Source organism: Triticum aestivum, chromosome 6B (assembly GCF_018294505.1).
Source record: "Triticum aestivum cultivar Chinese Spring chromosome 6B, IWGSC CS RefSeq v2.1, whole genome shotgun sequence".
Lineage (NCBI taxonomy): Eukaryota > Viridiplantae > Streptophyta > Magnoliopsida > Poales > Poaceae > Triticum > Triticum aestivum.
Window position 1 is genome coordinate 645417896 of NC_057810.1, and position 15164 is coordinate 645433059.

A 15164-nucleotide genomic window follows, 5' to 3' on the forward strand; every position below is an offset into this window, starting at 1 on the left:
CCATGCCAAATCGCCGCAGTCATCGTCGTGGCTTTGGCATAGCCGCGGCCACCCTCCTCCCTGAGCCCCGCTAGGAGGTCCTGGAGCTTCGTCGTTGTCCTGTTCGTCGCCTGCGGCCACTCGTTGCTGCCTCCCCTGGCGTCTCCCCTGGCGTTGCTGCCGCCGGCCGCCTCCCCTCCGGCCCGCAGCCCTGTTCCAGCCGGCGCCCACGTGACCCCTCGCCGTCGGCGCCCATGCCCTGCTCCCCCCACCCATCGCTCGGGTGGGCAACGCCTGCATACCTGGGGCTCCGCCCCGTTTAGCCGCTAACCCGGCCAAGGGCCCCTGGGCCACTTACACACGGGCTCCACGCCCCTCTTTCAAAAAAAAGTAATATATATATATATATATTAATTAGTTAGTTAATTAATTAACTTAATGAAAATGGTTTAGTTAAACTAATTACTTAGTCAGACTACCTAATTCGTAATTAGATGAATGATTTAATGACAGGGGGGTCCCACCCCTGTTGACTGGTCAACTGGGTCCCCCTGGCCCACCTGTCAGCCACTGGGTACACTTTTGTGTACACTGTGCTGGGTGCGCCTAGCATTTTAGCATTTATTTTCGAATTAGATTTAATTTCAGAATATTGTTTAACTCTTTGAAAAATCATAGAAAATTAACCGTAACTTGGATCGAAAAACTTTGTACATGAAAGTTACTCAGAACGACGAGACAAATCCGAATACACGGTCTGTTCGCCCGCCACACATCTCTAGCATAGCAAACCTGCAAACTCCCCCCCCCCTGTTCATCTGTCTGACAAACGTCCAAAACCGGGAAAACTTTCCGGATGTTTCCCCCTTCGCCAATATCACCTAGCATCGCGTTAGAACACGTCTAGCTTTGCCTGTTGTCATGTTATGCTCTTGCTTGCTATGTATTTACTGTTTCTTCCCCCTCTTCTTCCCCGGTAGACCTCGAGACCGTTGCTGATGCCCCTGTGATCGACTACGTCGACGACGACCCTCCTTCTTGTCTGAGCAACCAGGCAAGCCCCCCCTTTGATCATTCCGATATCGCCCATTCTATACTCTCATGCTTGCATTAGATTTTGCTACTGTTATTGTTTGCTTCTATTCTGACGCATAGCCTGCTTTTGTACCTGCTTATTGTTTCCTACCTGCTTATCCTAAACTGCTTAGTATAGGTTGGCTAGTGATCCATCAGTGACCCCCACTAGTCCTTGTTGCCCCTGCTTCATCACCGACGCCTCGATCGACGTCATCGACGACTCGATCGACGTCATCGACGACCAGAGCCCGACACCTCACATCACATCACGCCCCTTTAGTTGCTCGACTCTGCAGAGCTACTATCGAGTGCCGAGGGTGATCCCTCATAACGCACTCCTGTTGATAATTCTGTAGTGTAGCTATTTCGGTCGTGGTCATCGAGGGTGATTTCCTCTTTCACCATTCTAGATGCGGCTCTGTCGTTCAACACCTCAAGTGTGAACCTCGAGGGTGGTCCCTCTTACGTTCACCTTGATGATTACATTGAGTGGAATCCATCGGGGGTGATTCCTCGGGTTTTCCCCTTGATGTCTGGACACACAGTTACCTTGACTTTGACTTGAGACCTTGGTGGAAGTCGGGCGGGCCCGGAGAGCACCCGCAAGATGGTTACGTGGCACGGCCGGGCATTCTAGGCCCTTGTCGTAAGTCCACGAGACGAGGCAACGGGGTCACTTTAGATCGTGAGTCTCTGCTCGTCTTCGCATGCTAATAATACACTATGGTTTGGGTATTTGTTCTGAGTTGGCCTCTGGCCTTTACGCACTAACCACCACGCGAGAATAGATATGGGCCTCGATGTCGTGGTATCAGCCGAAGCTTTGTCAGACGTCCAGTTCAGCATTGTGGCCGGGCCGGATCGTGCCATCCACTTCACGGGTGGTGCTGGGATCTCCTTGCGCACAACGATCCGGAGTGCAATGGGCGATGGGCCCAGACCCCGGAGTGCTTAGGATGTAGACCGACGGGGACCTCTCTGCTGAGCCTAGGTCGGGCTGCGACATGTTGATCTTCCGAGGGCGGGCATTGACCCCAGAAAGGTGTGTCCGGCCAGAGTGACCGAGCGTGTTGGGTAACATGGTGCACCCCTGCAGGGAAGTTATATATTCGAATGCCGTGTCCACGGTAATGGACGTTCAGACTTATATCCTGATCTTATACAACTACAAATGGATACTTGAGATATGTGGCTCCGGGATTACTTTCTCGCAGCGAGTCGAGGAAGGATCTCTGGGCATTATTGTTAGAACATGCTTGTTAAATATAAACTGCTATTCTTTACTCTTCTACATGCTGCAAGATGCGAGGAGCTGCGTGAAGATGCTAGTCTTCGATAGGCTAGGCTTTTCCCCCTCTATTCTGGCATTCTGCAGTCCAGTCCACAGATACAACCCTTCCATATGATACAAATGCATACTTAGTATAGATCTGATGCTTGCGAGTACTTTGGATGAGTACTCACGGTTGCTTTGCTACCCCTTTTCCCCCTTCTTTCTTCTATCCGGTTGATGCAACCAGATGGTGGATCCATGGAGCCAGATGCCACCGCCGATGGATGCTGCTACGTGAAGACCGCCGACGACCAGGAGTAGTTAGGAGGTCCCAGGCAGGAGGCCTTGCCTCTTCGATCGTTGTTGCTTTTGTGTTTGCGTTCTTAAGGCAGTGTTATTTAACTAATGTCTGTACACAGATATTGTTGCTTCCGCTGACTCTTGTGTATCGAGCTTGTATTCGAGCCCTTGAGGCCCCTGGCTTGTAATATGAAGCTTGTATTATTTCATTTTGTGTCTAGAGTTGTGTTGTGATATCTTCCCGTGAGTCCCTAATCTTGATCGTACACATTTGCGTGTATGATTAGTGTACGGTCGAATCAGGGGCGTCACAAGTTGGTATCAGAGCCGACTGCCTGTAGGATCCCCTTTCCAACTCCTTGGCCGAAGTTGAGTCTAGTCTTTGAAAAACTGTTTTACTAACATGGCTGTGTGGCCTACGGGCCCACGTCGCCATTGGGTGGTATTAGTATCTTTTATTCCTCGTCTATACTCTGGGACTCTGATCTCTCTTCTATTCGGGTTAAATGGTTTTGTTAAATCTAACTCTAGGTTCTCGTAAATACTTTCTCCCGGAGAGCCCTCACTCCAGATGATTACTTGGTGCTCCAGAAGGTTCTGAAGATACTCTCCGATGCTTTCCCGAAACCCTTGTACCCTTCGCATTGCGATCCCTACCACCGATAAATCCTTAGGTGTAACTACCTACATTGTCGTTCATACTATCATCCCCCGTTGATCTTGTTTTTACAAGACACCCTGAATTTCTCCTTATTGTTCCGAGAATACTTTATGCCTACTACCTTGTAATTCTTTGCCACCTGCATACCCCTACAGTAATTTCTCACACCTATCGAGGGTTTGCTCACTCCTAGTTGATCAAGTGATTCACAAGATACTCTGAAATACTACTTGATCTTCCGATAACCCTCTCCAACTATTGATCTACAAATACTTGTCTGCTTGCATTATGGATACTTTCCATATGTCTGACAATATTGGTGGTATCCCTTGTCATCATCATTTTGAACATTTTATTCGATATGTTTTTAAATGCTTGCAATCATCCATCTCAATTGGAATTCTTCCCTTCGGCTCAGACGTCACTCCTGACATGAGCTAGTGCTCGACAAATCAAACCTTGATTGGTTGTTGATCTATGTCTATTCAACTTACTTGTCTTTGATCAGAGCCTCTTCTTCTGATCCCCCGTTTTGGAAATATACCTTTGCATTTGAGCTTTGAATTAGTCAGTTGTTTCTATAACCTGACCTTCTTGCATTCTTTCTTCTTCTAGTTGAGTACTGATACTCACATCAGATCTATTGTGGACCTCCAGGTCCTTTGTTGGGTTTTATCCGACAACGTCCTTCTTATTCAGTAACCTTGTGAGCTTTTCCTCGGATACACAATGCTTTTAGTAAATTGTATCCCCTGCTCTCGTCAACCATACTCGGCTTCCGGGCTTGAATTATTTACTCGTGAAGTTTTTGGTATCTGTTCCTAAGATGCCCAGTGGTTTGTATCTATGTCTTCCCTAAATCCGTGTGGACACAAAAGTTATGCGGGTTATAGTCTACTGGCTTTTCGTCAGGTAAATTTCAATGCTACAACTTCTTTGAAAGTGAGAAGTGAATGGAAAATTGTGCATTAGAGAAGTGGGAGTCGACCTTGAACCTTTGTGTTCATGCCCATGAACCCAATGTGGAACTTATCATGGAAGCTTCTTGTTATAATGATAACCCCCTTGAGATAAGTTCATCTTGTATCTATGTTTGGTCCTTTGCCACCGTGGTTCCGACCAGATTGTTCTTCTTTGATCTCATTTCTCGGACAAGTTAAAGTACTTGTCTTCTGCAGATCTTTTCTTCTGTCCAACCTCTATCCGATTCTACCTTCGAGTATTACCCTCTGGTATCTCGAGAATATCACGGAACTACATAACATCTTATGAGTTCTTCATGAACTATTAATTTTCGTTGATTCCAAGTTTCTACGGGTTCTAAGTTGTTAGACACTCGAGAACGCCGATAACTGATTCGAGTCTACACTTTTCCCTTCCATTGTTTTGTTTAACCTTTCTTATAAACTAACACATCTGAGCAGCGATAACTCGCTGCTTATGTAAACACCTCGATATACAAGCTCTGTCTGTAAGACCTTGTTACTATTGTTGGTGACATCCCGGTAGCCGCCTATGGACGAGAACATTGCCTATTGGTCCGCCTCGTCTTAACGAGCAGGAAAATGGTTCTCTTCGTCCCTCGCCCTTGGTACCAGCATTGTTGCCAACATAACTGACAGGCTATCCTCTGACCTGCCTTGCTATCATGACCGTACAAAATGTTAGCACCCTTCCTGTTTTTAGCCCACATGGTGGGCCCATAACCCACAGTTCCACAGGATCGAAACCTGACTCTGCAATACATCCCTGCTTTCTAAGTTATTCCTCGCGCTTGGCTTCGTATGTAATCCACGAGCCACATTCCTAGTGATCTATTCTGGTATCGGACGCAATATTCCCATTGCTCTGGACCCCATTCATTCTCTATTTCAGGCAACGAACGATTGCCTACCCTGTTGAAGCTTCATATTGCATCTTCTTACCTTCCTCTCGATGACTTTCTTGAATTTCAACTCGAGAGATGCCTCTATGCCATGTTGAGGTATTTATTTTGTGTTGAGCTCCGTCCTTCCCGAGTCTCCCCCCCCCTTATTCCAACCCTTAAATCTCGGGACGAGATTTCTTGTAGTGGGAGAGAATTGTGACGCCCGGATACTTAAACTACAGTAATCCCCTACTAATGATGCCAGGTCATCACATTACTGTTGCTAATCCTCCTGTTGATCCAAGGCCTAATTCAAATTAAGATCCAAAATTCTAATTTCTCAAACATGCAAAATAAAATGTGCAATCTGTGGCAAATATGTCATAATTATTATTGGTGAAGAACCCAATTCTTAATAAAAGGTTTAAGTGTTCCAAAATGAATAAAACAGTAGCTACAACAATTAATTAAATTCCTTTTAAATAATAAAATTATTCAAAGTGTTTTATCATTTCACCAAACCTTTTTATGGCAGCTCTAAATATTGTAAGGTAATTATGTGGCACAATTCCATATTTTACGAAAGTCTTTATGTGGCCTAGCAATTTGCAGAAAGAGAAAAACAATAGAGAATATAAAAAAGAACAGGAGCCCCCCCCCTCACCGGGCCTTGGCCTAGCCAACTGGCCACCCCAGCCAGGCCGGCCAGCCCGCCTAAGATCATCCCCAACCTCACGTTCACCCGCGTCACGGTGGAGCACGCACGCCCGCACACGTCTCCGATCTCCACGCGTCGCCCATCTCACGATGCCCCAACGAGGATAAGGCCAACTCCTCTCTCCCCTTGGAAACCCTAGTCCCCACTCATCCCCAATCCCCCCCGCTCACTTTTCTTTCCCCACGCCAAATCGCCGCAGTCGTCGTCGTGGCTTTGGCATAGCCGCGGCCACCCTCCTCCCTGAGCCCCACTAGGAGGTCCTGGAGCTTCGTCGTCGTCCTGTTCGTCGCCTGCGGCCACTCGTTGGACCTAGACGCCCCTGCATCAGGCTCCTCGCCTTCATCTTCAACCTCACGCACCGAAGAACACCGCCGTTCGATCCGCCCCGTCCCGAGCTCCCTGTCTTCCTCGAGCTCGCCTTCAACATCGCAGTGAGCTCCCCTTCCCATTCCCTTTGCTCGCCCCCTCAATCCACCATAGTTTTGGCGGTCCCACGCCGCACCTCTGCGGCGCTATGGCCGTCTCGACCCAGTCCTCTGAACCTCGCGCGTCGCCCGCGCCTTGTCGTCCCTGGGCCATGCTCGCACGTCCGCAGCGCCTCCCCCTGCCGCTGTGCCGCCCACGCCGTCTCCCCTGGCGTTGCTTCCACCGGCCGCCTCCCCTCCGGCCCGCAGCCCTGTTCCAGCCGGCGCCCGCGTGACCCCTCACCGTCGGCGCCCATGCCCGGCTCCCCCCACCCATCGCTCGAGTGGGCAGCGCCTGCATACCCGGGGCTCCGCCCCGTTTACCCGCTAACCCGGCCAAGGGCCCCTGGGCTACTTACACACGGGCTCCACGCCCCTCTTTCAAAAAAAAGTAATATATATATATATATATATATTAATTAGTTAGTTAATTAATTAACTTAATTAAAATGGTTTAGTTAAACTAATTACTTAGTGAGACTAACTAATTCGTAATTAGCTGAATGAGTCAATGACAGGGGGGTCCCACCCCTGTTGACCAGTCAAACATTGACTGGTCAATTGGGTCCCCCTGGCCCACCTATCAGCCACTGGGTAAACTTTTGTGTACACTGTGCTGGGTGCGCCTAGCATTTTAGCATTTATTTTCGAATTAGATTTAATTTCAGAATATTGTTTAACTCTTTGAAAAATCATAGAAAATTAACCGTAACTCAGATCGAAAAACTTTGTACATGAAAGTTACTTAGAACGACGAGACGAATCCGAATACGCGACCTGTTCGCCCGCCACACATCTCTAGCATAGCGAACCTGCAAACTTTCCCCTCCCGTTCATCTGTCTGACAAACATCCAGAACCGGGAAAACTTTCCCGGATGTTTCCCCCTTCGCCAATATCACCTAGCATCGCGTTAGAACACGTCTAGCTTTGCCTGTTGTCATGTTATGCTCTTGCTTGCTATGTATTTACTGTTTCTTCCCCCTCTTCTTCCCCGGTAGACCTCGAGACCGCTGCTGATGCCCCTGTGATCGACTACGTCAACGACGACCCTCCTTCTTGTCTGAGCAACCAGGAAAGCCCCCCCTTTGATAATTCCGATATCGCCCATTCTATACTCTCATGCTTGCATTAGATTTTGCTACTGTTATTGTTTGCTCCTATTCTGATGCATAGCCTGCTTTTGTACCTGCTTATTGTTTCCTACCTGCTTATCCTAAACTGCTTAGTATAGGTTGGCTAGTGATCCATCAGTGGCCCCCACCTGTCCTTGTGGCCCCTTCTTCATCATCGACGCCTCGATCAACGTGATCGACGACCAGAGCCCGACACCTCACATCACATCACACCCCTTTAGTTGCTCGACTCTGCAGAGCTACTATCGAGTGCCGAGGGTGATCCCTCATAACGCACTCCTGATGATAATTCTATAGTGTAGCTATTTCGGTCGTGGTCATCGAGGGTGATTTCCTCTTTCACCATTCCCGATACGACTCTGTCGTTCAACACCTCAAGTGTGAACCTCGAGGGTGGTCCCTCTTACGTTCACCTTGATGATTACATTGAGTGGAATCCACCGGGGGAGATTCCTCGGGTTTTCCCCTTGATGTCTGGACACACAGTTACCTTGACTTTGACTTGAGACCTTGCTGGAAGTCGGGCAGGCCCGGAGAGCACCCGCAAGATGGTTACATGGCACGGCCGGGCATTCTAGGCCCTTGTCATAAGTCCATGAGACGGGGCGACGGGGTCACTTTCGATCGTGAGTCTCTGCTCGTCTCCGCATGCTAATAATACACTATGGTTTGGGTATTTGTTCTGAGTTGGCCTCTGGCCTTTACGCACTAACCACCACGCGAGAATAGATATGGGCCTCGACGTCGTGGTATCAGCCGAAGCTTTGTCAGACGTCCAGTTCAGCATTGTGGCCGGGCCGGATCGTGCCATCCACTTCACGGGTGGTGCTGGTATCCCCTTGCGCAAAACGATCCGGAGTGCAACGGGCGATGGGCCCAGACCCCGGAGTGCTTAGGATGTAGACCGGCGGGGACCTCTCTGCTGAGCCTAGGTCGGGCTGCGACGTGTTGATCTTCCGAGGGCGGGCATTGACCCCAGAAAGGTGTGTCCGGCCAGAGTGATCGAGCGTGTTGGGTAACATGGTGCACCCCTGTAGGGAAGTTATATATTCGAATACCGTGTCCACGGTAATGGACGTTCAGACTTATATCCTGATCTTATACAACTACAAATGGATACTTGAGATATGTGGCTCCGGGATTGCTTTCTCGCAGGGAGTCGAGGAAGGATCTCTGGGCATTATTGTTACAACATGCTTGTTATATATAAACTGCTATTCTTTACTCTTCTACATGCTGCAAGATGCGAGGAGCTGCGTGAAGATGCTAGTCTTTGATAGGCTAGGCTTTTCCCCCTCTATTCTGGCATTCTGCAGTCCAGTCCATAGATACAACCCTTCCATTTGATACAAATGCATACTTAGTATAGATCTGATGCTTGCGAGTACTTTGGATGAGTACTCACGGTTGCTTTGCTACCCCTTTTCCCCCTTCTTTCTTCTTTCCGGTTGATGCAACCAGATGGTAGATCCATGGAGCCGGATGCCACCGCCGATGGATGCTGCTACGTGAAGACCGCTGATGACCAGGAGTAGTTAGGAGGTCCCAGGCAGGAGGCCTTGCCTCTTCGATCGTTGTGGCTTTTGTGTTTGCCTTCTTAAGGCAGTGTTATTTAACTAATGTCTGTACTCGGATATTGTTGCTTCCGCTGACTCTTGTGTATCGAGGTTGTATTCGAGCCCTCGGGGCCCCTGGCTTGTAATATGAAGCTTGTATTATTTCATTTTGTGTCTAGAGTTGTGTTGTGATATCTTCCCGTGAGTCCTTGATCTTGATCATACACATTTGCGTGTATGATTAGTGTACGGTCAAATCAGGGGCGTCACAATACATTTTCTGAGAGAGAACTACCTACTCATGTGTTGAGGCCAAGATATTCCATTCCTACCATATGAATCTTGATCTCTAGCCTTCCCCAAGTTGCTTTCCACTCAAATCTTCTTTCCACCAGATCCAAAACCTATGAGAGAGAGTTGAGTGTTGGGGAGACTATCATTTGAAGCACAAGAGCAAGGAGTTCATCATCAACGCACCATTTGTTACTTCTTGGAGAGTGGTGTCTCCTAGATTGGCTAGGTGTCACTTGGGAGCCTCCGACAAGATTGTGGAGTTGAACCAAGGAGTTTGTAAGGGCAAGGAGATCGCCTACTTCGTGAAGATCTACCGCTAGTGAGGCAAGTCCTTCATGGGCGACGACCATGGTGGGATAGACAAGGTTGCTTCTTCGTGGACCCTTCGTGGGTGGAGCCCTCCGTGGACTCACGCAGCCGTTACCCTTCGTGGGTTGAAGTCTCCATTAACGTGGATGTACGATAGCACCACCTATCGGAACCACGCCAAAAACATCCGTGTCTCCAATTGCGTTTGAATCCTCCAAACCCTTCCCTTTACTTTCTTGCAAGTTGCATGCTCTACTTTCCGCTGCTCATATACTCTAAGAAGAAAGAGAAGAACTTATACCAAATGTACCTTGACCGATGTTGAAGATGTATCAATGATCACTCAAATGTGGGACAAGGAAATAGCACAATTGGTACCAATTCTTGTCGGTTCTCACACCTACACAAGTAAAAGCTTATGGTGGAGCAGTTAGGATGGTGGCACAAAATTTGATGCAATTGTTAATGATCCTCAATAATGTTGGAAAAGATTCACAAATTTGCAAATGCAACAAGTAGACCAATAGCAAGATATGGTACACGGAAACACACACGCAAATAGATAAGTGGGGTCGTGCAACCAAGGAATGAGCCAAAATGTGGAATCCACGTGCTCTTGTTGCACAACACTAGAGAGACGCTAGCACAATTGCACAATAGGCAGATACGAAACTTGTGCACAACCTACTAGGCAAAAATGCAACGACTTCTATCCCAAGTATGCTATATGTTTGGTGTTCCGGTGATATGATCCAAGATGATCGAGTATGACAATCTTAATGTAGTATGATGCTATGGTTCGTGTTTATAAAATCTTTTCTTATCTTTCCCTTTTGCTTAAAAGCTTGTTTGGCTCTTTCTCTTTTGAGCTCTTTTCTCATGCAAAACTTCCCAAACCAAGATAGCAATTGTGTATGCGATGGCAATTTTGTGATACAAAAGATGGTACCAAGATATGCACCACGGTGATATGGTATGTGTGCTATGGGAAGTATGATCACTAATGTGCACAAGTAACGTTGCCAACAATACTGAAAGGCTAGTCTCGATGGGTAAGCTACGCAAAGGTAAGGCTATGAGGTTATCGATGCAATGGCAATGAGTAGACAAAGATGTCGTCAAGGTTACCGTCTAGTCATTTGTAAGCAAGGATGGTTGTTGGCTATGATGAGTACTTGACGAAGATGAGCGGTGGTGATGTTGATGTCGAACAGTACCTATATAGCCGAAACACAATAGGACACGGGACCACAACTCAAATTCTCAAAGACTAAAATGTGTCAAAATTGTTGGGGTTGATAGCGGGTAAGCGATGGTGGTGCTTGCGGAAAGTGGTGGAGGTGGTTGATGAAGAAGGAACCATCCCTAAGTATCCGAAACACCTTAGGAGACTCGAATCACAACTCAAACAACCACAAATGCTATGGGAAACAAAAAGGGTTAAGTTGCGGAAGTTGGTGATGGTATAGCGGATGATGTGGTGAAAGCCCTAAGCAAAGATGCCAAAGTTAGGAAAATTTGATGGTTTCAAATGATGTTGGAACCTATCTAGGTGGATGGGGATGTCAATAGCTTCTCAACGAGCTAAAGAATGCGAAAATCGGACTCCGGATGTGGAAGTTATGGGGAAAACTGTCAATCAGCCGAAGCTGAAACTTGGAGGGGCGGTTGTACCGCTTGGAAGGGTGGTAGTACCGCTTGGAGAGGGCGGTAGTACTGCTCGTGTCGGGAAAACTGTGAGATCTGAATCGGGGTGAAATTGGGGCCGAAATGGATGATTTCGGGGGGCAAAATTGGGTGGATTTCGTGGATGGAAAGAGGTGAAACTTGTGGGGGAGCTAGATCCACTCGTGGCAAAGCAAATCCATGGATCAAATCCAACAAAAATTCATCACAACAACAAACCACAAAAAAGATTGGGGCTATTTTTGGTGGGGATTTTCGAAATTGGGGAAGAATTAGGCTAGGAAAAGAGGGTAGGGGCTCCAAAATCATGATCAACATGGCTCATGATACCAAGATGATGTAGGGTAGAACCGTAGGTACCCGATCCTTCACGATTGGAGGGAATCCTACAACGAACATGACGAACACAAGGGAAAAATGAGGGGAACACAAGGGGAAACGCGAGAGAAATCACTCAACCAACAAGATCCGGTCACACATATGCTAGATCCTCGAAACACAAAGAGTGATACACGATTCAAAGTCAACAAAGGATGATGCAAAAGGTCTTCTCCATCAGGAGGTCTTGAAGGGTTTTCCAATGATGGGGTCTTGAATCCGTTTGGGGGATCTTCTCCGAAGAGGTCGCGAACTCCGATGGAGAAGTAACCAAGTGGATGAGCAAAGCTTTATCTCAAATATGAGCTAAACCAATGCTAACCCTATTACGGAGCTAGGGGACAAGTATATATAGTCCAAGGGGTAAGTGGAAGATACATAGGGTGAAACCCCTTTCACTGAGCGCAGGCAAGGCGGTTCTACCGGTAATGGGGGCGGTTGTACCGCTGGGAGCTCAGATGCTGGTTCCTGGAGGTGTTCTCGAAAGGGGGTAGTGGTTGTACCAGTGTTTGGAGCAGTTGTACCGGTCTTCTGGCTGTTACGGGGATAAACCGGTGTTGTACCGGCCTTGCACCGCTCGATTACAAAAGCTAAACCGGTAGTTGGGCGGTAGTCGAGCGGTTGTACCGCTCGGGCGGTTGTTGGGTAGTACATGGGCGGTTGTACCGGTCCTTCTGGGCTGGGCAGATTGTCTTCATGCTCTCGATGTCCATCTTGCACCGTAACTTCTCCTTGGTTGCTTCCTTGGTACCTAAGCACACAAAGCATCTCCATTTTAGGTAGTAACCGTGTCTCAAGTGGGTCAAACGGGAGTTCAACAAGGAGAGAGGTAACCTCGTTTTCAGTAGCTCTCGCACAGGCTCTTGTCATTGGTCCAAGTGGTGTCATGGGAGACGAAGGTAGGTCCATGGGGATGACCGTAGGATGCTCTGCATCACTTCCTCTCTCTCTGTCTCTCTCTCTCTCTCTTGATTATCAATACAATGTTCTCTTGGAGATCCATATGATGTAAGTCTCTTTGCAGTGTGTTTGTTGGGATTCGATGAACTTTGACTTTATGATCATATCTATGTTTTTATCGATGAAAGTTATTTGAGTCTTCTTTGGTCTCTTATATGCATGATTGCTTATAGCCTCACATGTCTTCTCCGATATTTGGGTTTTGTTTGGCCAACTTGATCTATTTATCTTGCAATGGGAAAAGGTGCTTTGTAGTGGGTTCGATCTTACGATGTTTGATCCCAGTGACAGAAGGGGAACCTACGCGTATGTATCGTTGCTACTAAGGATAACAAGATTAGATCTATATCTCCGCAATAGATAAATGGATCTTGTCTACATCATGGCATCATTCTTATTGCATTACTCTGTTTTCCCATGAACTTAATGCACTAGATGCATGCTGGATAGTGGTCGATGTGTGGAGTAATAGTAGTAGATGCAGACAGGAGTCAGTCTACTAATCTTGGACGTGATGCCTATATAATGATCATTGCCTAGATATCGTCATGATTCTTTGAAGTTCTATCAATTGCCCAACAGTAATTGTTTTCCCACCATTTGCTATTTTTCATGAGAGAAGCCACTAGTGAAACCTACGGCCCCCGGGTCTCTTTTCATCATATTTGCCTTTCCAATCTATTTTCTTTTGCATTTATTTTCAGATCTATTAAACCAAAAATATAAAAAATACCTTGCTGCAATTTATTTGTTCCGCGATCTATTTATCCTATCTACCACTTTTACCTCATGTTATTTTCTTATCTTGAGGCGTTGTACCCGAAAGGGATTGACAACCCCTTTAACACGTCGGGTTGCGAGTATTTGTTATTTGTGTGCAGGTGCTGTTTACGTGGTGTGAGGAGGTTCTCCTACTGGTTCGATAACCTTGGTCTCATCACTGAGGGAAATATCTACCATTGCTATACCGCATCATCCCTTCCTCTTTGTGGAAATACCGATGTAGTTCTAGCAGACATCAACATCCGGGGCAAACCCTCATGTGGTACTGAACCGCAAAGCAGTTTCAATGAAGAAGAATCTAAAGTTGCCTCAAACCAAGCAACAAATGCTGAGGGCAGATGCAGAAATAAATGAGCAGAAGGAAGTTGTGGTGCAAACTGTTGTGCCAACTATAGTGAGCAGAAAGCCAACCACCAACCGAGATGTGTCAGCAATGCCTGTTGAGCCTACAACCATCACAGGAGTTCAACAGATCAAGGGAAAGACTCCTCTCTCTATAGTCCACCTAAACCAGCTAAGCAGCAAAAGATTGTCAAGTTTGCCAAGGGAACAAAGGGGGAACATGGCCCAAAAGGTGTGGGGTTCAGACACGAGACAAAACAATGTGCTATAGCCATCGATGCAGGAGATCCAAGTTCTGCTAGTTTGCTGCCAACTCAGGCTGGAAAGATGCCAACTGCACATACTGGTGTACCAACTGAAGTGTCAATTAGCACGTGGGTCACAATCAAAACTACCACTGTTTCTCAGGAAGACACAACTGCAACTGCAAGCCCCAAGGTGACAACTCATAGAGATTCTTCAATGCCAAACATGGAAGGAGGTCATCAATCTACCAAACTGTCGTCTCCAAGAGATATCATAGAGCATCCAAGCAAGCCTGCATCACCAAGAGCTGATTTTCAGCACACATTAACACAAGAGGAGGTGTTCAACATTGTAAGCACGTGCAAGCCTCCCAGGCCGCCAACTACAACATTATTGCAAACCAGGTCAGCGAACGATGCACCTGTGAATGTGCCACAAGGAGATGCCCCTGGCCTTCAGCCCATACGCAGATCAAATTCTTATAGCTATCATGGTGACGGGTACTGCGATGCACCAAATTTTGACCTAGGCACAGATGTTGATGCTGGGCCTGATACGTCTCCGTCGTATCTATAATTTTTGATTGTTCCATGCCAATATTATTCAACTTTCATATACTTTTGGTACCTTTTTATATTATTTTTGGGACTAACATATTGATCCAGTGCCCATTGCCAGTTCATGTCTGTTGCATGTTTTTTGTTTCGCAGAAAACCCATATCAAACGGAATCCAAACGGGATAAAAACGAACGGAGAATTATTTTGGAATATTTGGGATTTTCCGGAGCAAGAATCAACGCGAAACGGTGTCCAGGGTGGCCACGAGATAGGGGGGGGGCCTCCCCCCTGGGAGCGCCCTGGACTCTCGTGGGCCACCCATAAGGCGGTTGATGCCCTTCTTTTGCCGCAAGAAAGCTAATTTTGTGAGAAAAATCTGGGCGAAAGATTCACCCCAATCGGAGTTACGGATCTCCGGATATTTAAGAAACGGTGAAGGGGTAGAATCTGAGAACACAGAAACAGAGAGAAACAGAGAGATAGATCCAATCTCGGAGGGGCTCTCGCCCCTCCCACGCCATGGGAGCCAAGGACCAGAGGGGAAACCCTTCTCCCATCTAGGGAGGAGGTCAAGGAA